Raw genomic sequence first — 25,054 nt, 5'->3', positions numbered from 1 at the left:
TGCGGTGAATTTTTCGACTGGGGTCAAGGTGTCAATTAAACAAATAGCAGATCCCGATTTCAAACTACACGAACTTTAGAGCTATATTTTTCTTTAAGGATGTCCCCCACTGTTATGACCTATTTGAATATCCTTATTGTTTGTTTACCAGGCTCGGCGATTAGATGAGCTTGACCATTCTACGGCCAGATTACGTTAATTTATGAAACTCAAGTCGCCGCTAGCGCGAGTACAACACCGTCAACGATAGCGACTAGAGCGCGTGTATTTTCACTTAAAGTTTCATTTCCGCGAGAGCACCTGTAAATGAAACGCTAAACCAAGGCAGGGTCTTCAGCAAGCAACTTTGACAGCGTCGTGCTACAAAGTATAGTTTGGCAGCAGCAGGCACTCTCGTCGTTAGCGTATTCAAGCCTTGAGCACTCGAACCTCAGAAAAGTAAATCAAAACATAATATATATATATATATATATATATATATCTTTTTTTCTCAGGGTCGGGTGGAGTGTAAAATGTCCTCTTCTTGTTCACGTTCGTGTGGAAGAGGAAGAGTGGCTATGAAGAGTATTACAAATATTCGGAACAGCAGCAACAGAATGATAAGTAAATCACTGAAAACAGTAATTATAGACAATATTAATTAAAATAATGGAAACTAAATAAATTGATTTGCAGTATGCGCCACAAAATACGATGAATTCCAAGTATATAAGGATCTCGATAACTTCGGCAGAAACCTGAGACTAAAAGAGTATTTCCACGACTACCCGCAAGACACCAAACAGCGGATTCCTAATACTCCCGATATATCATAAACCCCAAAAGAGCAACGCGACAAGTACCTCGATTTGTACATCGAATCGGTACAGCGTGATGTAATTAGAAACAATAAACAACGAATATGCCTACGTCACAATCTCACAGTTGCTGAACGCATTGCTATTCGTGCACTCAGCACAAGAGATGATATTATTATTAAACCTGCTGATAAAGAAGGAGCTATAGTCTTTATGGATAAGCAAGACTACCTGGATGAGGGCTTTCAGCAACTAATGAAACAACAAAATAATAACGAAAACTTTGGACTTAATGCTTGATAATGGAGACATTTCGGATGATATGCATAAAGCAATGAGGCCCGCCCATTCAAAGGCTGGCCGCTTTTATACAGTACCCAAAATTTACAAACAAGAAAACCCTGGAGGACCAATTGGATCTGGTATAAACACGGTGACAGAGAAAATTTCAAACTTTGTAGACTTCTTTATGATAAACCTTCCTCCTACGATGCCATCTTACGTCAAGGACACAAAATACTGCTTCCGAAAAATAACAGAACTTGGAATTCCCACTGACACAGTCCTGGTCACCAAGGATGCTGCGTCCTTATATACAAACATCCCTCACCAGGATGGCATTGAAGCAGTAATCAAGGCGAATAGCAATGACCCTCCCACATTTCGTGTGAACAACGACTTCCTCGAGAAACTTACCAGGTTAGTTATAGGATATAACAACTTCGAAGTTGAAGAAAGGCACTTTCTACAGACTCGGGGAAATGCTATGGGCACAAAGCTGGCCCCTAATTATCAAAAAGTGGTTATAGCCAATCTAGAGTCTCGTTTCTTGTCTAGCCGCTTTCTGCAACATCTATTTTATCAGCGCTACATTGATGATATCTTTATGGTGGGTCAGAAATCCTAGACTTCATTCCGGACTTCAACGATCTCCACCCCAGTATTAATTTTTCGCATAGTTATTCTAAAACGAGCACTGCTGTTCTTCATTAAGATGGCAATTTGGTTGATTCATGATGTTCTTGACGTGACACTAGATATCACCGAGAATGCTCTTTTAACAAAACTTTTCAAAAAGCCGACGGATCGTCAACAGTACCTGCACTTCTAGAGCTTCCACCCTAAACATTGTAAAACAATTATTTCTTTTCCTCAAGCCCATGGATTCGGGAGGATATGCTCTAATTTAAATGAATTCGAACGCAACGAAAGCAATCTAAAACTCGTACTATCTAAGTAGAATTATCCACCAACATTGTCGATAAGGCCATTGAAAGAGCACGAGCCCTCAACCGAGAACAAATTATTAATCAAAACCAACCTCAAGTGTCACAAGACCAGCCCACAAACCTAGTGGTTACATATTCAGCCCGCCTTCCGAATTTAAACAATAACCCCAGGAAACATCATAGTATTTTGCAACAAAGCGAAAAACTGCACACGCTTTTTCCGATATCACTTCACGTGGTCTATCGAGGAGGTAGAAAACTTAAGGACATTTTAGTGCACCAAACTACAGGACTTTGGACATTTCTAGTTCTAGACCTTGCTAAACGCCCAGGTGTGAGATTTGCAAATATTTAAAAACCATCGATCTTGTCACTAGCGCGAACTCCGACTTTTCTTTCAAAATCACAGGTAACCTCAACTGTGGTACGCGTAACGTTATTTCTATTTTACGCTGTAAATTATGCAACATGGGTTATTGGATTATATAGGACAAACCAGTACTTAATTTCGGTTGCGGTTTAAAAGTCACAGTCTCGTGTCCAGTTCATGCCCACGTTCCCTTTCTCAAAGCATATGAATCTCAAAGAACACAGCACTGACAAAATTCGTATAATCCTCCTTGAATATGGGTTTAGCTCCGATCACGATAGGTGGGAGGTGGGCTCGGTGGCTGTGCTACAACAAAGTCCACTAACCCGCTTGTCTTCGCCGTGCAGGTTTTTGCTTTTGCATCACCCACGGGCTGTTTCCTACTCTGCTGACTGCCCTCTCGGACGACAGTCCGGGATGTGCACTCCTCTCCCATGGGCACAGCGTGAATGGCTACTATCTGCCGTCCGTCAGTGAGTCATCACGTCTGGCTGCGCCTCCACTGGAGCACTGGATCCTCGACCAAGCATGGAAGGCACAATCGACACCGACATGTCCAGGCGCTGCACCTATAAAGCAGCGACGACCACCGGCAGCGCTCTGTGGGCTCGGTGGCTGTGCTACAACAAAGTCCACTAATCCGCTTGTCTTCGCCATGCAGGTTTTTGCTTCTGTCATCACCCACGCGCTGTTTCCTACACTGCTGACTGCTCTCTCGGACGACAGCCCGGGATGTGCACTCCTTTCCCACGGGCACAGCGTGAATGGCTACTACCTGCCGTCCGTCAGTGAGTCATCACGTATGGCTACGCCTCCACTGGAGCACTGCATCCTCGACCAAGCATTGAAGGCACAATCGACACCAACACGTCCAGACGCTGCACCTATAAAGCAACGACGACCACCGGCAGCGCTCTGTGGGCTCGGTGGCTGTGCTACAACACAGTCCACTAATCCGCTTGTCTTCGCCATGCAGGTTGGTAAACCGTATGGTCTTTTTGCTAAGAAATCTAGTAACTACTTTTTAGTACAGCTGCCGAGCCCGCAGTGTTGCCTTGCCGTCTGTGTTGAATGCGTTCATGTTGTCCGTTCTTTACTGCTGCTGTCAGGCGACGTAGAAAAAACCCAGGGCCGGACGATGCCGTGCTTGTTGAACTGCAAAAAATGTCTGCCGGTCAGTCTCAACTACTTGCTGAGGTACAAGGCCTCAAATTCCAGCTGCAAACAACCGACAAAACAATGTCTGAACTCAGCAAGTGAATGGCCGAACTAGAAGGCCACTACCAAAGCCTTGCAACTGTGCGAACTGAACTAGAGACGACCCGAGCCGACACCGCCCAGACGGCTCGCCAGGTCTGTGCCCTGGAGGCCCGTTTGGACGATGCCGAGAATCGCTCCCGCCGAAACAACTTGATTTTTTATGGTCTTCCCGATCCCACTGCCTCAGAAACGTTTGCCCAGTCGGAACAGAGAGTCGTTCGCCACTGTTTTGATATCTTCAACGTCACTTCGAACCTTAAAGAAATAGAACGTACACATCGCCTCGGGCGTTATACAGCTGACCAGTGCCACCCAATAATTGTAAAATTCGTCTTTTCCAAAACCAAAGAGTTCAACCTTTCAAATGGCCCAAAGTTGAAGGGCACAAGTTACAGCATTGGCGAAGACGTCTCTCGTCCTGTTCGTAACGCTCGGAGGCACCTTGTTGCTTTTGCTAAATTCGAATCTGTCGCGTTTTCTCTCCACTACAAAACCCTGTTCATCGGTTCTAAACGTTATGTTTTTGATGAGGCAACAGAAACTGTAAAAGAAATAGCATAGTGATCACCCCGCTATCAGTGAGTAAAAAAACACCCTCAGACTACTGCCCGAACAAACCTTTATTTTTCTGCAATCTTTACTAACACACGTAGTTTCCTTGAGAAGCGCGAACTCGTGTCCAATCTTGTGTCGTCATCTGCCAGCAATTTACTGACATTAACTGAAACATGGCTGACTAATGACGTCACAGACTGTGACGTGTTGGCTGATCTACCGAATTTCAACCACTTTCGTAACGATCGTAAGGGCACTCGAGGGGGAGGCGTCCTTATTGCCGTCAGCCAACATTTGTCATGTTCTGCTCTCGACATTATGTCTGACCTAGAAATATTATGGCTTATCTGCCAAAAAGCTCCTCAAACTGTTCTACTCGGCGTATGCTATAGACCCCCGCCTAACAGTCCCGACTTTCCCCTTAAGCTCAATAACATCTTGAGTCAACTTACAGCAGAACACCCTAACGCACATATCCTCCTTTTCGAGACTTTAATTACCCGAACGCTGATTGGACAAGCTCGTCAAATCTAACTGTGGGTAACGCAGAAACGAGGCAATTCATGGAAGTATTTCTCAACTTTAATCTCGCCGAATTGGTATCAGAACCAACACGCATATCAAACGAATCTGCAAACATTCTAGATCTAATACTAACAAGTCAGCCGGACAGCTTATCATCCATTACTTTCATCCGCGAAATCAGTGACCACGGAGTTATTCACGCTGTTTTCGAGTTTCTTCCGATAGCACGCCAAACATACAAGAAAACGATTCGTTTCTATGATAAAGGAAATTACGACGCCATAAATAATGAATTGACCACGTCTTTCAGATCTTTTGAGTCATCTTTTCATGACCGATCCATAAACGAAAATTGGTTGATTTTCAAAAACAAGGTAGAAGAACTGGTAAATAAATTGATTCCGAGAGTCAGCTTTCGCGCCAATTGCCAAAAACCATAGTTCACCAAAACTCTAAAAAGGCTAGAAAAAAAAAAAAAAAAGACTATTCCGTGCAGCCGAGCAAAGGACAACCCCGTGTGCGAGGGACAAATACTATGCAGCTGAATACGCGTATCTGTCTGCCATCCGATGCGCTAAGTGCTCATTTTTTCACACCGACCTACCTAATATCCTACTCAACAACCCCAGGAAGTTCTGGCAAATTGTAAACCTTTTGCAGACGCACAATATTTCCGTTAGAAAAGAATCGGGTGAAGTTGCTAATGATCCGGAGTGCGCGAACATGTTACACACTCTTTTTTCATGAGTTTTCACCGAAGAATCGTACACATCATTTCCCATGTTCGTTACTAACATAGTGAGAGCAATGCCCCCGTCACTTTTCGCAGATGGCATTTCTTATGTAATCAAAAATATCAAACTTTCATCGTCAGCCGGCGTAGATGAAATCAACTCTAAATTCCTGAAAAATACTAGGTATGCCAGCACGGCGTATTTCTGCTTACTGTTCACTCAGTCTCTCACCACAGGCATCATACCGGAGGACTGGAAAATGTGTAAGGTCGTTCCAATCTACAAATCAGGTTACAAAGATTCTCCACGAAGTTACCATCCTATCTCTTTAACGAGCGTGCCTTGCAAAATTATGGAACACGTCGTCTACTCCCAAGTAATACATTTTCTAGACTCGATTAATCTTTTTCTCCCGTCGCAACACGGGTTTCGAAAAGGCTTTTCTTGCAAAACCCAGCTGGCTATTTTCCTTCATGATCTGCATGTTAATATTGATTCTAATCTAAAGACTGACGTCATTTTCCTGGACTTCGCGAAAGCATTCGATAAAGTACCGCATAAACGTTGGCTTCTAAAACTTTCTCAGTTAAATTTAAACTCTTATATCTTATATTGGATTAAAGAGTTCCTGAATAATCGCTCTCAGTCTGTTCTTGTTAACAACCAGCCCTCTCATTCACTTCCAGTTGCATCAGGCGTCCCCCAAGCATCCGTCCTTGGTCCCCTCTTGTTCCTAATATACATTAACGACTTACCGCTTCATGGGTCTGGTCATATCCGTATGTTTGCTGACGATTGTGTTATCTATCGCTCTGTGACTAACGTTACTGACCAACAATCTCTCCAAGATGATCTTAACCACGTACAAGAATGGTGTGACGATTGGCTTATGCAGCTAAACATTAATTAATGTAAACTCGTGTCCCTTCATCGCCGCCGCAATCCCCTTCTCTTCTCTTACGCTATCGCTAACGTACCCGTAGAAATCGGAGGGTCATATAAATACCTCGGCGTCACTCTGTGCAACAATCCATCCTGGCGCACGCATATTACTAATGTTATCTCATCTGCAAACAAAACATTGGGATTTTAAAATCGTCACCTCCGTCACGCCCCCCAACATGTGAAATTACTCGCCTCCAAATCACTTCTCAGGTCAAAGCTGGAATATGCGCCCGCAATCTGGAGCCCGCACCAAGTATATCTCATAAACGCATTTGAAGCCGTTCAAAATCGCGCTACTAGATTCATTCATTCCTCGTATTCATATAACGTCAGCATATCTTCCCTGAAAACAGAATCAAACTTGCCTAGCCTCTCTACCCGTCGTCGCACCACCACCCTTTCTTTGTTTCACAAGTTCTATTATTCTCCGCTTGGCTCCATGCCTTACATCATACCGCCGGCACGCATTTCTGAACGCACTGGTCATCCGCTCCAAGTGGCACGCCCACGCGCCCGTACTGTCACATTTTTTTTCCTATTTTTTTTCCCCGCGCAGCCTTAGACTGGAACGGCCTTTCCCACAACATCGCTGCCATCACCTCCCCATCAACATTCATGGAAAATGTAGCAACTCATATCTCTCTCGGAATATTTATGGCACCCAAGAACTAATCCATGTGTACCCACCCCTTATGTAGTACCCCCTGATGGGGGGTCTTTAAGGTAATAAAGTGAAGTGGAGTGAAGTGAAATTGAAGGACGCTTTTTTTATTCAAAAATTCAATTCTGTGGCTTGTGGAATCAACGCAAGTCCAGGCGTACTCACTTGGCTGCCACGGTCTGTGTAGGGCCGAAGCCATACAATTGTTTCGGTTCTGCACGGACTGTGCTATCCGTGCGCGTTTATCACATTGTTACGCCAAAGGCGCCTGCCAGCGCGAACTCATTCCACGCCTCCCGTGAACATCCTAGTGAGCGTGCGTCCTGTGGCAATCCTTCCGCTGCGTTAAATTACTGGTCGCGTGAGCATAATTAAAATATGACATAAATAATGAACTAAACACCGCTACAGCACTCTTGCGCTGCCTAGATCTATGCTCACGAAGCTGCGTTAATCGCGAACACATCCTCATTCTGCGCTGCTCGGGGGCGATTGCGCTTATGAACTGTGACAAACAGTGTGGCAAATACTGTAAACCAATTTATTTAGTTTTAATTATTTTAATTATGATTGTTTATAATTACTTTTTTCAGTGGTTTACTGATCGTTTTGTTGCTCCTCTTTCGAATATTTGTAGTACACCTCATAGCCACTCTTCCCCTTCCACACGAACGCCAACAAGAAGAGGGCATTTTACACTCCATCCCACCCTGAAGGAAAGAGGTCTCCGCTTGAAACATTGGTGCATTAAAGGCCCTTCCTCGAGATTCTCAACTTCTCTTTCACGTCCAAGCGGCCTGTTCAACTTCCTCACCGCGGAGACATATTTATATATATGGGCGGTTTCGTTTGGATTCAGACAACGAGGGGCAGTCGTAGTTTTTATTTTGCTTCAGATATTTTTATTTCGTGGCGCATGTTCCAAGAATAACAATCCTTTTTATTTTAATGTCCTGGTATGCACTCTTAAAAAAAAAGGAGTAGTACTTCGTCCTTTTTGGGGACTAAATCGATGTCACTGAGAGTGATCCCCCAAAAACGACAAAACCGCGGTTTAGTCCCTCCCTTTTCTTTTAGTCCCTTTCCATTGATCCCTTGAGGCCAAAGTTTTGAACCGTTAAAAGGAGTGCTTTTGATCCCTACAGCAGGGCATCAAGGACTAAGTTTAACTCTTGAGGGGATTAATTATGGTCCCTTGAGCGCCGTCATGTTTATAATTGGGGGAGTAACCTTGATCCCTTTGGGGATCAACAGTGGTGATTGGGGGACTAACTTTTGTTTTATTGGGGACTAAATTTCGTCCCTTTGGGGATTAATTTTGCCACTTAAAGGGATGATACTTATAAAGACGGGGGAGTAACTTTCGTCCCTTTGAGGATCAATTTTGACCCTTTTAGGGATGAATTTTACAGTACTCAGGGAGTAAATTTCGTCCCTTTGAGGATCAATTTCGACCCGTTTAGGGATTAATTTTATAGTAATGAGAGAGTAATTTTCGTCCTTTTGTGGACGAATTTTGACACTTTTAAAGCCGAAATTACTAGTAATGAGACCCTCAGCTGTGAATAGGAGTGAAAGGTTTGCGGCATTGAACAGCTTCCTATTCAAAAAAGGCAGATTGTGCAACTTGTTTGAAAAGGTATATCTTCTGAAAAGTTGCACAAAGTGTCTTTTCAGAGGAGGGAGGTATTCAATACCGCAGACCTTTCACTCCCATTCACAGCTAAATATTGCAGTACATATGAAAAGCCGCACACCTTTATTTGGAAAAAGCAAGCCTTTGTCGTTAAAAAAGCTGCGAAGACTGGATATGCGAACAACACTCGTAGAACTTTCAGGCAGGCTTTAACAGCTAACACATCATTTTACGAAACACGTCGCACCAGCTATCTGTAGAAAAAGAACTAGCACTTTCATTGTGGAAATATATTTATTCTAGAACTACACAACACTGTAAATGAACACAATTGCACATCACAAGTATACAAGAAAATACTGCCATCATGGCACTGAAGAATTTGGCGAAATTTTACATGACTATCATATATATAGAAATCTACAATGGTTTTTAGTGCTGCGGAACGAGCCCGAAAAATTGGTGCCTCCACATTAAAAGTTAAAGCATTCACTGAATGTGCATGTTACCTGTTGAAATTGTAAGGAATTTCGCCTCCTTCCTGTGAAAAATTAGACCAACTTGGCAGGGCGTACGGTGGACATGCTTGCAGCGTTAGCAATGCTTGTAAACGGCGACGTCATTTTGTTCTAAACACAGGAAGCAGAAGGCGATCTCATCTGCTCGTTGTGCCTACCGGGAGTTACAACCATCGCTAACTCCATCATCTGCAGACATGACTGCTATTGACACTGGTCAGTTTGTTAGTCTTATTTTTCATGTGAAGGGAGCTAAGCTTTGAAATTTCTGCAGGAAAAATTCACATTCGGTTAAATCTTAATTGAGCTTTCTACATGAAGGATCTAATTGTTCTGGCTCGTTTCACAGCACTAAAACATATTGTAGACACCCTAATATCAATTCAAGAATAAGAAAACTTGTCCAGAGAGCCCATAGTTTCTGCCAACCCGTAAGCTGAGCCCTTGGAAGGAAATTAATAGCAAAAGACGACCAACGGCTTCATTTACTGCAAATGTGCTGAGAAAGAAAAGTGTAATACAACAAAGGGTAGAGTGCATATTTTTTTATATCTTCTGCATCATGAAGCCTTACGCTGATCTCGCAGAACAGGGTCGGTCTTGGTTTTCCCTCAGTCAACATGAGAACAGTTGGCAGGTTTTCTGAGGCAACATTCATAAATCGCTCCTTTGCCTTGGCGCCAGTACTAATACAAAAAGACACTGCAAAGATCTGCAAGAAAAAGTATTTTCACATCTTCAGTCTACTTGAAGATATTTGTAAACTGCTCTTTTTAAAAGAAAAAAAGCGAAGAAAAATCATGACTTATTAGTTGTAACAAAATCGTAATTGATGTAAGTAGGATAAAAAAAGGAGACCCATCACGGTGCCAGACTTCACCATGACAGGACCAACGGCGCATTTATGCCAGGACTGGAGCCGCAACCGCAAAGCAGATCTGTGCGTTGGGGAACATTTTCCCCAACCGCGTCACCGAGATCTCCCTGCAGGAGCTTCCATTCGCTAGCGGCGCGAATGCACCATAAGGGGGGTGGTCGTGGTCATATCAGGGAACTTACTGCTCCTAAAAGCATGAGCAACATCGTTAGTAAGCAACATATTACCTGGTCTGTGAGCTTTAGGGCTGGATACTCGTCTACGATGTTAAAGATTGTAGGGTGTATGCTGATGTACCCTCCTTGCCCAAAAAGTCTTCTCCATGGCATCTTTCACCATCTCCATATACGTAGTCGCTCCCTTCCTTTCTCTTCTCATTGCGTCCATGTGGCCGGCTATGAAATTTCAATCTTCAGTCGTGGGCGAGGATGCTTGCAGCTTCCTAAAATTAGAAGGAACGAAGTAAACCAACCTTGAACATAGTAAAAACACTCAGAGATTTCGAAAAAGAAAGGACAGGCAGACACAGTCTTAATTAACTAGCACCAGCTCGTTTTCGCCCTAAACCTCTCCTCATAAATCAACCCTTTTCCATTTGTCTGTTCTCCACCTGTGGTCGAATTTTTTTGCTACATCAAAAGTATTTTTCTAATAACATTCAAGAGACAAAGAAGCCTACAAGGCCGAAATCAATAGTTTAAGGAGCTCAATAATCAGAGATTACTCAGTTAGTTCAATGCCTCCTAGATCGCAAGGCGTTAGTGTTGCTGGATTCTACCCCCTCCCATAGGTCATCGCAAGGCAGACTGGAAAAAGTGCTGCATTTGCATACAGCTGGAACATGTATTCTCACCAACTGAACACGAGTTCTAGGCCAATGCAAACATAGCACTGTCCACTATATAACCTGCACTGAAATATGATAATCGAGAAAGAAAATTAAGGGCTAAGGTATTGGTATTTAGGAGGTGCTAGGCCAACTCAAAATTAAAGTGTCCTTTAAATGAAGCTATAGAAACATTTTGTGTCGTGATAACAACTGTTCATGGCATGTGCAAAATTATTTTACGTGATTTTTTATTTTTGATTGCGGCTAATTCTGTTTCAAAATGACGATGCTATGTGGTATTACCCTATGCTTTATGTCAGATACTGTCATAAAGCATAGCGTCTGTCATAACCAGAATTTATTGATGCGAAATTGAACGACAGTCAAGACGGGAAAATTGCACCCTAAAGGACCCATGAAAAAAATAATTCTTTTAAACAGTTTGTATGGGACACAAGTGCCAAAAAAATTAATTTTGCGCAAAAACATTTTTTAGCAATATTGACGGCGCAAGATTAATTTTCTATTAATTCCATGACGTCACGGAATGGTAATACGCAATTTCCCCCTCAATAAGTTTGGCATACCATTTCTCCACCTCAACGCGATGGCCAAGGCAATCCACCTCTCCTCCCCGCACCCGAAAGAAAACAAGTGGAAAGAACGTGATTACCGACTAAATCGCGTCTCGCGCATTCACTAATTATTTTAGCAGTGACCCATGACCTGTTGTTTTTCTTTGTTTGTTGCATATTTAATATTGTTCACTTGTTACTATATTACTATCTTTATTTTATGTATGTGCCTATCCCCCTCTGTAATGCCTTCGGGACCCTGCGGGTACTTGCAGTAAATAAATAAAAAATAAATAAATATTGCTCTAATTTTACGCGAATAAACAAAAAAAAAATTTTAATTTTTTGACACGCGTGTCCTAACCAGACTGTTTGAAAATGCTCAGAGTCCAAAGCAATGAAAATGCTCAGAGCCTAAAGGAAACACAGCTATCAATAACAAGCACAAAAAAACAAAAAAAAAAAAACACTTTTGAACGAAGATTACAAGAGCAGCTTTGAAGAATACAAAACACATTTCGAAGCCACGAGCACAAGTTACACAGGGCGAAACCAAACTCCGAAGTGAGGATCTCAAAAGCAGAAGTATTACAAGACAAAACACCTCCACGCTGGGCTCTATAGACAAGTGCATCCTTACAGCGTTCAAGTTCAATTCCAATTTGGTGATTCCCGACCATGGTTGAAACTATAAACTGTGCCGCGGAGCCGACCAGCATCGGCCGAAACATAGAGGGCCGAAAGACACTCGGAAACCCGCAGAGAAAGTAAAAACATAAAATAATGCTTCACTAAACGCGCGCGTGCACGACTTCGCGGCACCGCTTAATTTCGTCGATACGTGCTCCTACAACGTTTAGTCGACTTTGTTTTGTTTTTTTCACCACAGGGATTGCATTATTGGTTTAATTTCGTTCGCCGCAAGCCTACCTCGGACTTGCCCAGGCGACTCTGATACGCCACAAATGAATTTGCGATCGCCGCTTTCAAACCGTCCGCACTACGCGCTGAAACCCTTCGCTCCGCTCGGGGACACTTTAATATTGATCGAGAACATGTTTATTTACGCATACCGGATACGACCATACCTTTCGCCTAAGAGCGTAAGCGCGAAACTTTACTATCGAGGCGCGAACTCGCACCAGGCCTCGTGCGAACCGCAACGGTTTCGTCAAGCTCGCATCGCCTTGGTCGCCGACCGAGGCGGTATGTGCGGAAAGACGCTTCCGATGAAGCGTCGCAAGGCTGGTCGATGAAACGAACACGGGTACTTTTCGATGAACCTAAGTGGCATTAAAACGCTGCTGCGTCTACGAAACCATCTGCCGGTGTAACATCGTTTGTTTGACGAACTGATTGCAGCCGGGTCTAGTTTTGAAGTGCTAGGCCTCGTTTGCACGCTAACATGGACGAGTACGCACCCGACCGCGTCAGAGAGCGAACGCCTATCGTACAGGGTAACCCTGCGACTTTATGAGGTACGTTCTGAAATGACTATAACATTTCTGCTGCTCTACAAGTAGCCAAAGCAATCAAAACTCACCGTTCAATCGGTCGCCACTCCGACTGCATCCGACGAAGCTTCCACCGCACCGCCAGAGGTCAACTGGGTCAACCGTCACCTCCAGTTCAAACTCCGGCGCGCGCGCGGCAGTGGGAGAGTAGGTAGCCTCGAAACCGGCGCCTCCGCTTCGCTCGGATTCCTTTCTCATGTTTTTCGCGGTCGGAAACATTCACCAAATATGCGCGTGTAGTCACAATTTCTAAATCCCGAGGCCAAAATCTTGTTTTGCCAAGGGTCCTTTCCAAAATAGCTACTCGAGTGATGCTTCGCCCACTTCATCGAAGGCCTGCGGCAGCCATTATGAACGAGGGGATTAAAGTATTCGTTAGGGGATCAACTCCAGACGGGAGCAACGAAATGCCCGCGGGACGAACTGCTCGAGTTACCGCTTCTGAATAGGGGGCGCTAGGGTCGCGGGGATGAAAGATGGCGATCGGTCCCTTTGCGCACCCTTTTTTTTAAGAGTGTGTTTAGTTTCCGAGGAAAAAAAATCTCAAAGAAGCAGGAAAGAATGACGAGGTTTTGACGTTTGTCGTGTGTGGCGTTTTGAATCACTCTCAATCTCAAAGTATTCAAAAGAGAGCGTCTATACCTTTTTAGTGTTATATATATACAAGTAGGTAAGACGACATTATAATTACTATTTATTATTCGGCGCTCCAATCTTTGTAAAAATTCCCAAACACGCCTCCGCGAACAACTATGACCTAAATTGTGGATTTTTGTTTTACTCGAATATGTTGAGTATCGCTTTTAAAATAATACCACGTGTAGAACCTTTCATTGCCTTCCAAATAAAACAAAGTTTGTCTTTTTATCTCGTACGAATATTGAGAAATAAATTATGAAACAGAGAGGGTTTTCACGTTTCGATCAATTTCAGCACACTGTATAAAAAAAGAACCGTTTTAATTTTTTTTTTCCTTTTCTCGCGTCGCATTCTCTTCACACCCTTCTTTTAGCCAGAATACATTCCGTTAGAGGTATTTGCATTGGTTTAGAGCTTTAAGCCTCTAAATATGCTGAAAAAAGAGCAAATGCCGATGGTGCGTTTTGACGATTTTCATGTGTGGCGTTTTTGAACCACTCTCAATCTCAAAATATTCAAAAAAGAGCTTCTATATTTTTTATTGTGATATATAAGCAAGTCGGTAAAACGAAATTCTAACTACAATTTATTATTTGTTGATTTAATCTTTGTAAGAATCCCCAAACATGCCTCAGCGAAGCTTATAACACTATCAATCAGAACTCCATCTCACAACTAAGCAAACGTGTCCCTCGTTGGTTGCAGTGGGACGTCTCACTCCGTATACACGCCTGGCGTTTATAGCCGCACGCTGCTCGATACGTTTCCAACGGACAAAACAGGCGGTGTTGGATGCAACGAAATATTCTTCTACGTTGAGCTAAGCGTACCTCCGGGCATTCTACTTACAAAGTTATCAGAACGACATCTTACACCTGAGCAAACGCGTTCTTCCTTGGTTGTACTGGATTGTCACGCGTCATATAGGCTGTATGCCGTTAGAGCCGAACAATACTCTATACCAGGGTTCTCAAACTTATTTTTATAAAGATTTAGTAAAAATTTTATAAAGATTTCATAAAAAAGAAGCCTCGTGCTTTCTGCTTTCTGTAAACTCGAAGTTTCGTCAGTGATATCTTTAACTTTGATTTGTTTACCAGACCACTTTGGGCCCTTACCTGTTATGATTCAAATGTTAGAATGGCGCCGCCCCACCCACGACCCGGTATATTTTACTCTTTAAATATAATTAGGGAGAAATCACAATGTCGTTCACATTGCTCAGTTCACTCAAAAACTAATTGAACTTAGCATCTCTAAAAAAAAAACATTATTCATATAACAGTTCCTGCGTTTCTATCGATTTTAATTGCAGCGATCTCAGAAAATACTTTTTTTTTAATGGTGACATTTTCTAAAGGCGAGAAGAGTAGAAGAATTGCCGTGTGAGGTAAATAGCATGGGAAAAACCGGAGTATAAAAAAAATTAAACCGAACAAAAAGGAAATGAAGACTATAAGAGCAGAGCTGTTTTGAGAGGAAATGAATTGACGACATGAGATGATTAGGGCGTATATCGTTTCTAGCTCTCGAGACATGGGGACGTGGGCTCGCAGCCGGTTGTTGCCTGCGGGCCGCGTCTCAATGGGTGGCGGGCCGCGTGGTTGAGACCTCAGCTTTTTATTTTTGCAACGGTGCTCTGTACAACAAAGAAATGCGTCGAATAAATACTGAGGACATTTCCCGCTAAATGTGGATACGCGCCCGACTACACAACTCACAGAAAAAGAGACGAAGGAGCATGTGCTAAGAAGAGAAGAAGAAGAAAAAGTCCACCAGCTCGAACGAAGCCCAGCTGGAACCATTGCCTGGTAGGACATCAACCTTTAAGAGTTCTTCCCATGTCTAAACTGTAAATACGTTGTATAAATCTTGCTTTTAAACCGGGGTAATCTAAATAATCGAACATTTTGGTGCCGAAACCCGGGACTCCAGCGAATATACGAGATCAGTGAACAACGAACATGGAGCGGCTCTAGAGGGAAAGGTTGGTAACGCGAGCCGAAATTAAACGTCTAAGCGAGGAGATCAAGGCGGCGGTGTCAATTGAGGACTTCAGGTCTCATCACGAAGAACGCCTCGCAGCAATAACGGACGAGCTGGATGCCTTGGCAAGGGAACTCAAGGAGCAAGATGCGCTCATTGAGGTTCACATAAGGAACGAGAACCTCGCCGAAGAATACAGGGCCGTCAGGGGGGACACAAAGTGTCATCATCGGAATACGGACACGTCTTCCACGCCTAGAGACAAGGACATCGTCATCTATCGAGAGCAGGGTCTCCGAAACCACAGAACGACCGACCACTCAAACCCAGAGCCGAGCTGGACAGCTTAAACTACTAAAGCTCGAACTCCAACGATTTGACGGAGAGAAGTTGAATTTGCTTCCCCTCTGGGAGCAGTTTCGACAGGCGATCCACGACAACATCGAGCTGTCCGGCTTAGAGAAGTCTCTGTACCTGCGGACGGTGCTGACGGGCAAGGCGGCGGCAGCCGTAAGTGGCGTTCAAGCAATGGAGAACAGCTACGCCTATGCCGCGGAGCTTCTGAAGGAGAGATTCGGCAAGAAAGATTTCCTTGTTGCAGAACACTTCACGCCGCTGCTGAACCTGCCAAAAGTGAAGGCGCTGAGTGACGTCGGAGCCCTCCGTCGTTTACACGATCACGTTCATCGCAACATCGATTCGCTGAGGACTTTGGGCATCGACTCTGACAGCTACGGGGCGATGCTGTGTGGTGCATTGCTCTGCTTCCTGCCTGCTGACTTGGCCGTGGACTAATACAAGAGTCAGAGTGCTAGTAATGAAGCACCAGAAAGCTCAAATCTTGAGGCTGCCCTGCAATTGATGCGTGTAGAGCTGGATAGCAAAGAGAAGGCATACGGCGGCGGTACACGGGACCAACCGTAACCTCTGAAAATGCACAGCGACAGAGATCAATCAAGCGACAACCTCCGAGGAAAGGGGTCTGCTGCTTCCCTCGCAGTTGGTGCCAAGCCCTCAAGCAACGGGTGCCCTCTTTGTTCCTCCGAATTACATGAAGCGCCGCAAAGAAACTCTGCGATTCCGATTGAAGAAAAGAAGAAACGGCTAAGGAGCGAATGGAGGTGTTACAGATGCGCGAAGCGAGGACACACCTCAAAAGAATGTCGAAACCGGTTCCCTCACTGCAAAATGTGGCCGACCCTTCATCACTCCACTTTGTGTTACGTCACATCCGTCTCATTAAGGAGCGACCGGCGCTACCGAGTTGCACTCCGTGGCATCTTTGAATGCCATCAACAAGAACGCCGTAATGTTACAAATGGCCCAAGTATGAGTAGACAGATGAGACAGGAAGCATTTTGCTTACTGTCTATTTGATGGAGGCAGCCAACGTTCATTCGTCACCGAGCAGCTCTCGCGAGAGCTGAGTTTGGAAGTAATCGGCAAGGAGGAAGTGTCCATCTATTCGTTCGGCAAAACAGCCGTGGAACAACGAGGAAACGACGGCTAGTGCGACTGTGGTTGCAAAGCCAATACAGCGCTTAAAGAACACTGGTTAGAAGCCCTTGAAATAGAAAACATCTGTTCTGACCAGTTGGTCCTTCCCGACAACGTGGTTGACCTTGCTGGCGCGGGGGAGCTTGAATTAACCGATGTAACCCTTTCACCCTTCCTTGGTTCCACGCGGAGCATTGAAATCCTATGGGGGAAGGGGAGCAGATTACTATTGGAATATGGTGGGCGGGGGAGTCCGCAAGATACAAGGATCCTTGGTCGCGCTGAAGACGGACTTTGGCTGGACACTGCAGGGCCCTGTTCCTCAGGTGGCTTCTGTGTTGTCCTGCACTACTGTGGCCGACCTGAACACCGGAGTAGCAAAACCGACATTAAGCCTCTCAAACGAACTTCGAGCCTTTTGGGAGTTGCAAAGCCTCGGAATTTCCGTGAACGACTCTCCGCGCGGAAAAGAGGAAGAACAAGTGAGAGAAGATTTCGCTTCCTCCCTAGCTTTATTTATGGGCCGTTATGAGGCAAACCTCCCGTGGAAGCCCCTAGATTGACCCCTAAAGAACAACAAAGCCGTGGCACAGCAGCGTCTGGACAATTTGGTTCGGCGTTTAAGAGGCGAAACCGAAGGACTGCACGCAGTACGACTCAGCGATCCGTAGCTGCCTGAAAGAATGCTTTCCTGAAAGAGTGCCAGAGAGCGAGGTCGACACCCCTTGGAAACGAGTTTACTACATGCCTCATCGTGCTGTTTTTAGACCTGACAGTTCTACAACTAAGATACGCATCGTGTTTGATGCTTTTGCAAGGGCACCGGGCTGTCTGTCCCTCAACGACGCATCCTCTACGGACCCAAGCCTTAATCCGGACATGTTACAGCTGATCATCAAGTTCCGACGCCATACGATTGCCTTCATTGCAGATATTGAGGAGGCCTTCTTACAGATTCTGATCAAGCAGGAGGATCGCGATTCCCTTCGCTTGTTGTGGTACGCACGTTCCCTAACAGAAATCCCACAAATTCGGAACTGAAACATTGCGCATGACGCGCGTCCCATTTAGTGCAACGAGCAGCCCTTTTATACTGGCAATGACTATAAAGCACCACCTGGCCAACGTCTCAGAAGACTTTTCTAAGACTACAAAAGTACTGGACGATTGCCTTTACATTTCCCGCTAAATGTGGATACGCGCCCGACTACACACCTCACAAGAAAATAGGCCAAGGAGTATGTGCTGAGAAGAGAAGAAGAAAAAGGCCACCAGCTTGAGCGGAGCCTGGTTGGAACCGTTGGTCGGTAGGACATCAACCTTCAAGAGCCTTTCCCATGTCTAAACTGTAAATACGTTGTATAATTCTTGTTTATAAACCGGAGCCATCTTAATTATCAAATAGCGTCTACCTTAAGACAAACATATATCCAGAAAGTTTACTTATTACACTATCAGAACATCATCTTACAACTAAGCAAACGCGTCCCTGGTTGGTTATACTGGAACGTCACATTCCGCCTACGCGACGTGGAACCATATAGCCGCACTCTGCTCTATCTGTTTGCGACAGCAAAAGCAGGCTACATTGAATACAACGAGAAAACGCCTGCACACTGAGCCGGCTAATACAGACATATATCCGGCATCCTATGTATTTACAAAAGCTATTGGAACGTCATCTTACAACTAAACCCCCGCGTTCAACACTGGTCGTCGCGGGCCGCTCCACTCAGGACACACCGTATTTTGCGGCTGTCTGGTTCTTTTTCGATTAATGGTGGCTGTGCCGGTAAACCCAGAGTTGCTCTCCGTGAACAAACGCAGCGGTGCACGCAAATGATTTCCGAGGAACCGCGATGCTCCGGTTCCATCGCTCGCTCTCACCGTCACAGAATCCGCGCGGCCGGTCGGAGCGCCCTTTCAATCGAAGCGCCCTAAGCTCACCGTGAAGAGATCGTTTTTTAATCACAGGGCCCCGACCGAAAGTGCACCCGCTCCGCGTCCCCGCGGATACACTCGAAAACCTCGCACTGGGAATCCGACTGCAGAATTCCGCGGACGGACGCGGCCCATTTTCCGAGAGCGCTGGCGCGTGTCCCTGTCCGCGCCCCGGGGCGTATTGAACGTGGTCCCTGCAAATTACTCCGCGAAACCGGTGCAGGCCCGTTCCGGTCTCCGGGTCTCCCTCGTCCTCCCTAAAACGCCATTGCAAGCATCCGTTATAATAGTACGACGAAAAACGTTTCCAGGCGCGAGTGCGTATAGCCTCGAGTTTTGGACTTCCTTGAGTAATGCTCCGAGCTTTTCTTCTTTTCTTCTTCTTTAAAAGAAACATTACGTGTAGCTTTGCCATAGCCCAATAAATAAGGGGAAAGCTCGCGAGTTCAACCCCATAACAATAGCTCATTTGGCAGCCGTAAAAAAAGGAGAGGCAAAGACCACACACACAGCGTTAAAGGGACACTAACACGCCCCAAATTTTTTTTTTCCTTTTTTGTCAGGCGATATATTATGGTGTCGGTATACAACCCAATTAATATTTTTCTACAGAGTCACGTATTTTGTTAATAAGGCTAAAAAACGCAACTGCTCGAAACGGAAACCGAAACCCCCGCACCGCACGGGGAAGTGGAGAGGATAGGGAGAGTGACGGAAGTCACGTGGCTACACCCGACCGTGAGGGTTTTTTCTTCTTTTTTTTTCCTCCGCGCGTAACAGACGAAAAGCATTGCGGGATCCGTTCGCCGTGCGATACCTTTGCAGTTATGTTTGTTCCGCTCGCTGTTTAAGATGAGTTCTTTTGTACATTTAAAGGAGCTGTGCAACGATATTCAATTGGAATGTATCTCTCTATACACGAGCTTACTGGCACACCTGGGACTCAAGGATACTCACACGCAACGCCATTGGCCAAGAAACTCCTTTGTTGCGGTGTAATTTCAAGGACAAAAGCGATCCTTTTCATTCAATCTCTCCTTTGCAAAATTTGATGACGTAACTCGGGGGTCCCAGTACACCCAAGTGACGATATTTGAATGCGGTTCATAGATTGGACCCGAGCATTGCGTGGGCACTCGACTTGGGCTCGTGACAATTGCTAGCTCGAGAAGCATTCGGGTTTTGACCCGTGTCCAATCGCTGCAACGACGACAACAGCCGAGCCATAACAATGCCTGGAACTCAGCGCGTGTCCTGCGCTTTGCCAACCCCAGCGCGTGGCTATGATCAACACTGGCGGCATATAATCGGCTCCAGATCACGTGGCCGCTTGTTCTGGCTGCGAGTTGAGGGGGTGAACGCTGCTCGTTTTTCTTAAATTTTTTTCTGGAACTTCTATTGCGTGGGGTTAAAAACGAACGCGTGTTTCATAGGTCATTAACGTTATGGATCCGTTTTAAGCGGTATTTGCGCAAAGTACAAATATTGTTGCATTGGTCCTTTAAGTGTTGGCAATTAGTAGTGAGTGCCCGAGGTGAATTCCCGTGATCGGCTCCGAAAAGAATACTCCCAAGATGTTGCGTGAAGATCTGTCTCACATGTCCGGCATCTGAAAGTGGCATTGTGCGGCAGATTGCACAAAATTCCGAAAGATCAACCGGTTGAGGTCAATGGCTGGCTGCAATTCCTATAGAACAGTTACGTGAAGCTCGGAAAGCGGACGCTACCCGATTCATATGCTCCTTGCATTTTGTGGGAAGTGACTACATTGAGTTCGCAGGTGTCAAAAATGGAATCCCATACCATATAGTTCAGCGGCGTATCGTCGACAACAATTGTTGTTTTCAGTGATAATTGTAAAAAAAGAAATGTAAACATCGCAAAATGCTTGACAAAAAAAAAATGGTACACCCACAACAGGGATTGAACCCGTGCCCGCTGCGTGTGAAGCGGACGTCCTTCCACTGGGCTACTGAAGGAACTCTCGTTCGTAGTAGATTAATGCAGCTGGTAGACTGTGTGTCGGAAGTTTGCTGCTGATTTCCCTTCCATACATGCACTGCTGGCTTGAAGTCGGGCAGCACCACGCATAGGCCACATTCGTACCTCGTAAAGAAACCGTACGTGTGCGTATTCAACTCAAAGTACGCACTTCGTGCTTGAAGTTTGAGCGAGCGGTGTTTTCAGCCACGAGAAGGGACGACGGCTCGGCGACGTCTTCGTGCAATCGGCTTGCCAGTCGGGATGTCGTACGGGATGAATATCATTTCTTTTGATCGGTCCAAAATTTCTCTTTCGAAGGAAAACAGAATTTGCCGGTACCGTGAACGACAGTTCTGAAGTAGGGGTTTAACGCCCGTCGTCCGCTGCCATCCGCTAGTCCCACTAATGCGAAACGACGCCATGCTGAGAATAATGCAGTGAACGCACAGAATGCTTCCGGTTGTCTGTGCTACCTTTTTTGTCTTCAATCAACGTATTTGCAGGTTTTTGGAAGCCAGAAAAAAATGGGTATCATATTTTTTTTTATATTTTTAATATCGACTGTGTGCCTTCAATAACCCACGACTTCGATTAAATTTGGTGGTCGCGTCGAAACCTTGGAAAACGGCCCGTGACCACGGAAAAGAGAGTGAGCGCGGCTCAAACCGGCCAGTTCTCGATCGGCGGATTTCGGACGGAGAGAAACCAAATTTCGAGTCGCAAATTCTGTTCTGGGTAGTTGGGCTGTCATATGTCACGTACAACTAAAAACCTCGGCGAGCATAAATACCCTGTCAGTGTCTCTTTAAGTGGTGCTCTCATTACTAAAATACACCAAAAGAAAGTCAGTATGCATGCACTGTCCCAGGCGCGTTTCCTATTTGCGTGACCGTCTCGCCACATTGGTTGTACAAAACGTCCGCAAACATGTCCGAAGCAGACATACAAGCGAGGCAATCATGCCTGGAACATAAAGCTATTGTAACGTACGTTAGAGGTTCAATAGGCGCTAACGTGCTGACCCGAATTGAAGCAGACAGCAACCAGTCGAAAATTAACTTCCGGTAATAAATTTCTACGGGAAAAAGTGAGTGCCTTTTCTTCCTTCGATCGATCATAAGACAAAACATCCCGAATAATTCGTACGTACTAGGTAGCTTGGAACATATCTCAGTCAGGCAGACGAAATGATTGGTCAGTAACGGCTTTTTTCCTTCAAATTCGTCGCGTTAAAACGGTGCTAAAACGGCTTCGTACGTGTATTTTTGTGTACTGTCGGACAGGGTTAGTGCGAACTCGACGTCGGCGCTTTTCAGCATGGGAGATATACGCGCCACACGAAGGAAGGCCATCTGGAAAACTAAGACGGCATAAACTACGCAGTGACACTGAACCAGTGACTCCTCGTGCATGTACGATCGAAATAAACTGAAGGCCACGTAATATAGTCCGATTTTAAATAAATAAGTACTGCTTGATTTATTTTTCGTTTTGTTTTGCATGAAGATGCGTGTTCTATGTTCAAAACGTCACCCGCACGCTCGCAATCTTTGAAAACAAGTTCCCGATAAAAGCTGCCTGGCAGAGAAAACGATACAAAGAGACACCTTTCATAGCCCACGTACTTTATTTTCATTTTGAAGTTTTATATTGACTCATAAACATGCGCGACGGGTTAATTTTACATAGTGACAGGACTGGCATACTAGCGATATATAAGATTCACCAGGTTGCTGGCGAACCTTGAACACACTCTATATTCCTTTCAGTTGCTATTCTGCTTTGAATCGTCGCTTGGTTTTACACACCTGCTGCGAAACACATGTTTGGGACTGAAATGTAGCCAAGTTAAACATCGTTTACTGAAGAAGTAAAATGCTGTAACTAAAGCAATTACACTTTCAAAATATCAATAAAGGTACATACTATACGGTACGACCGAAATAACCAAAGTGTTTCATGTTATTTTCCGGTGAAGAGACAAAATGCACGCGCGTTTTCCGGTAGGAATGCACTGGAGCACCGCAAAAGTAGACTGGTTGCTGTCAGCTTCACTTTGCGCCATCAAAGTCGAAAATACACTAGCGCCAGTTGAACCTCTAGCGTACTCTCTATGGCTTAGAACAAGCTTGATTCTAGATCAATCTATTATCATAGATGCAGCGAACACGTGTTTTTTAGGATGTACGAGCTGGATCCACTAAATGAGCTACGCTTGGAGTATCGGAACTATGTTCTCCGATCTGCCAGTGGGCGCCGCGACCTTGGAGCTTGGTGCAGAGCAGACGCAACTGTCAATCGTCACAGTTCAAAAGTGCGACTTCTTCGGCTTTAGATACGGAGTTTGGAAGCTCGGACGATACTGTTTTGCTTTGCCGCGAACTGTTTTAACATTTATAAAAGACTTAGCATCGTTTACTGCGATTCAAGATAAAGCTTCAGATAACTGGCAACCATGATGCTAAACACCGAGATGATTGAAGTGCCGTTACTCTGAAGCCTAGCCTATTTAGTAGCTCTAGTACGAGGAATGTGAAAACTGCTTTGGAACACGTGTGGTGGCCAACTGCAAAACTCAACGCCTCTCCCTCGCGAGCGCATCAACCCCAAACCTCCCTCGCGGTTTGGAGATTTTACGCTCGCGGTATTTCACAAAACCGCCACTATGTCTACTCTCGTCTTGTGCACGTGCCTCGCTTGGGTGCCTTCATGCAGGTGCCTTTAGGTTTCCTGGGTAGAGGCACTGCGCTCCCCGACGCCAGATTGGGTCATTCCTCCGGCACGGCGCCGTAGAGCGCTGTGCAGCCGCGGGTGTGACAGGCTGTTTGGAAAAACAAAATAAGCAGCGATTGGTTGGAATTATGGACATTTGCCCAAAACACGTATTCCCGAAATGTTAAATTTGGAAACGAAAATCAATAATTTTTAAAACTTATTTCCGGCGAATAAAAATGAACGATGTGACAGCGCTTGTATTTGTAGGAAAGGTTTTATGGGCTTAAAATAAATCGACCATTTAGTGAATCCCTCATGCGCCCGGCCCCCACTTTACGAAAGCGCGCGCTCGGCCACCGCTCTCGTGTCAGGCGTTGCCGGAGGGAGATGGGAGGGGGCCATGGTCCCCTCTGCGCCGAGGAGCATGGCGGCGGCTGAGGCATCTATATCGTCGACGGCCGCAGGTTCATGTATAGGTTCTATTCTTGGAAAACTCGAAGATATTGTTTTACACATGACGACACGAAAAAAATTATGTAATCATTTCTGGTGATTTTAACGTGGATATACTAAAGACAATACATAGTGGATATTTATTCTTGCCACAGTCATTTCATATCAAAAACCTAATAAACAGTCCAACTAGGTTTGCCGCTGACTTAGCTTGAGCTCTTGATCATATATTATGTAACATTAACACAGAAGGTGGCATGTACATATGACGTTTTAGATGGATATTTGACTGATTGTTCACCTAAGTTCTCTTGTTCTGAGAACCCGTACGCCAAAGTCTCAATAACAAGTTTAGTTGTAGTATAAAAAACTAAATTATAAGGCTCTCCAGAGATTATTAGTCACTGCAAATTTCAATGAAATGACTGATACTGATGAGAACACAAACTATCTTGGTTTTCATAATACACTCCGTCAATGCGTAATTGAATCATCATCAATTGAACCAACGGGTTATTACGGAAGACCAATCTGCCCATGAATGACACAAAATATCGGAAATGATAAAATTGAAGACTTTTGGTATAGGAAGATAAAGCAACGTAGAAATAATACTTATTGGCCAATGTAAAATATATCGAAACGTGGCAACAACTCTGATTCGACGAAGGAAAAAAAAGTACAACTGTAATATGATACAGAAATGTGGGAAAGATACAAACAAAATGGGGTAAATTATAAATTATATTATTAAACCTAAGAAAAACAAATATGGTACTCCCAGAACTGGTGGCTAATAAATGTCATAATGATGA

The 25,054-nt window shown here is 44.8% G+C and overlaps 1 pseudogene; it reads left to right on the top strand.

Moving 5' to 3' along the window:
* The first annotated feature begins 3,408 nt into the window (after positions 1-3,408).
* On the top strand, positions 3,409-4,217 carry LOC115323793 (annotated as a pseudogene).
* The last annotated feature ends 20,837 nt before the right edge of the window (positions 4,218-25,054 follow it).

This window comes from Ixodes scapularis, unplaced genomic scaffold (assembly GCF_016920785.2).
Source record: "Ixodes scapularis isolate PalLabHiFi unplaced genomic scaffold, ASM1692078v2 PGA_scaffold2__306_contigs__length_199485367, whole genome shotgun sequence".
Lineage (NCBI taxonomy): Eukaryota > Metazoa > Arthropoda > Arachnida > Ixodida > Ixodidae > Ixodes > Ixodes scapularis.
Note: the sequence above shows the minus strand (reverse complement) of the source record. Positions and strands in the feature narration are given on the sequence as shown.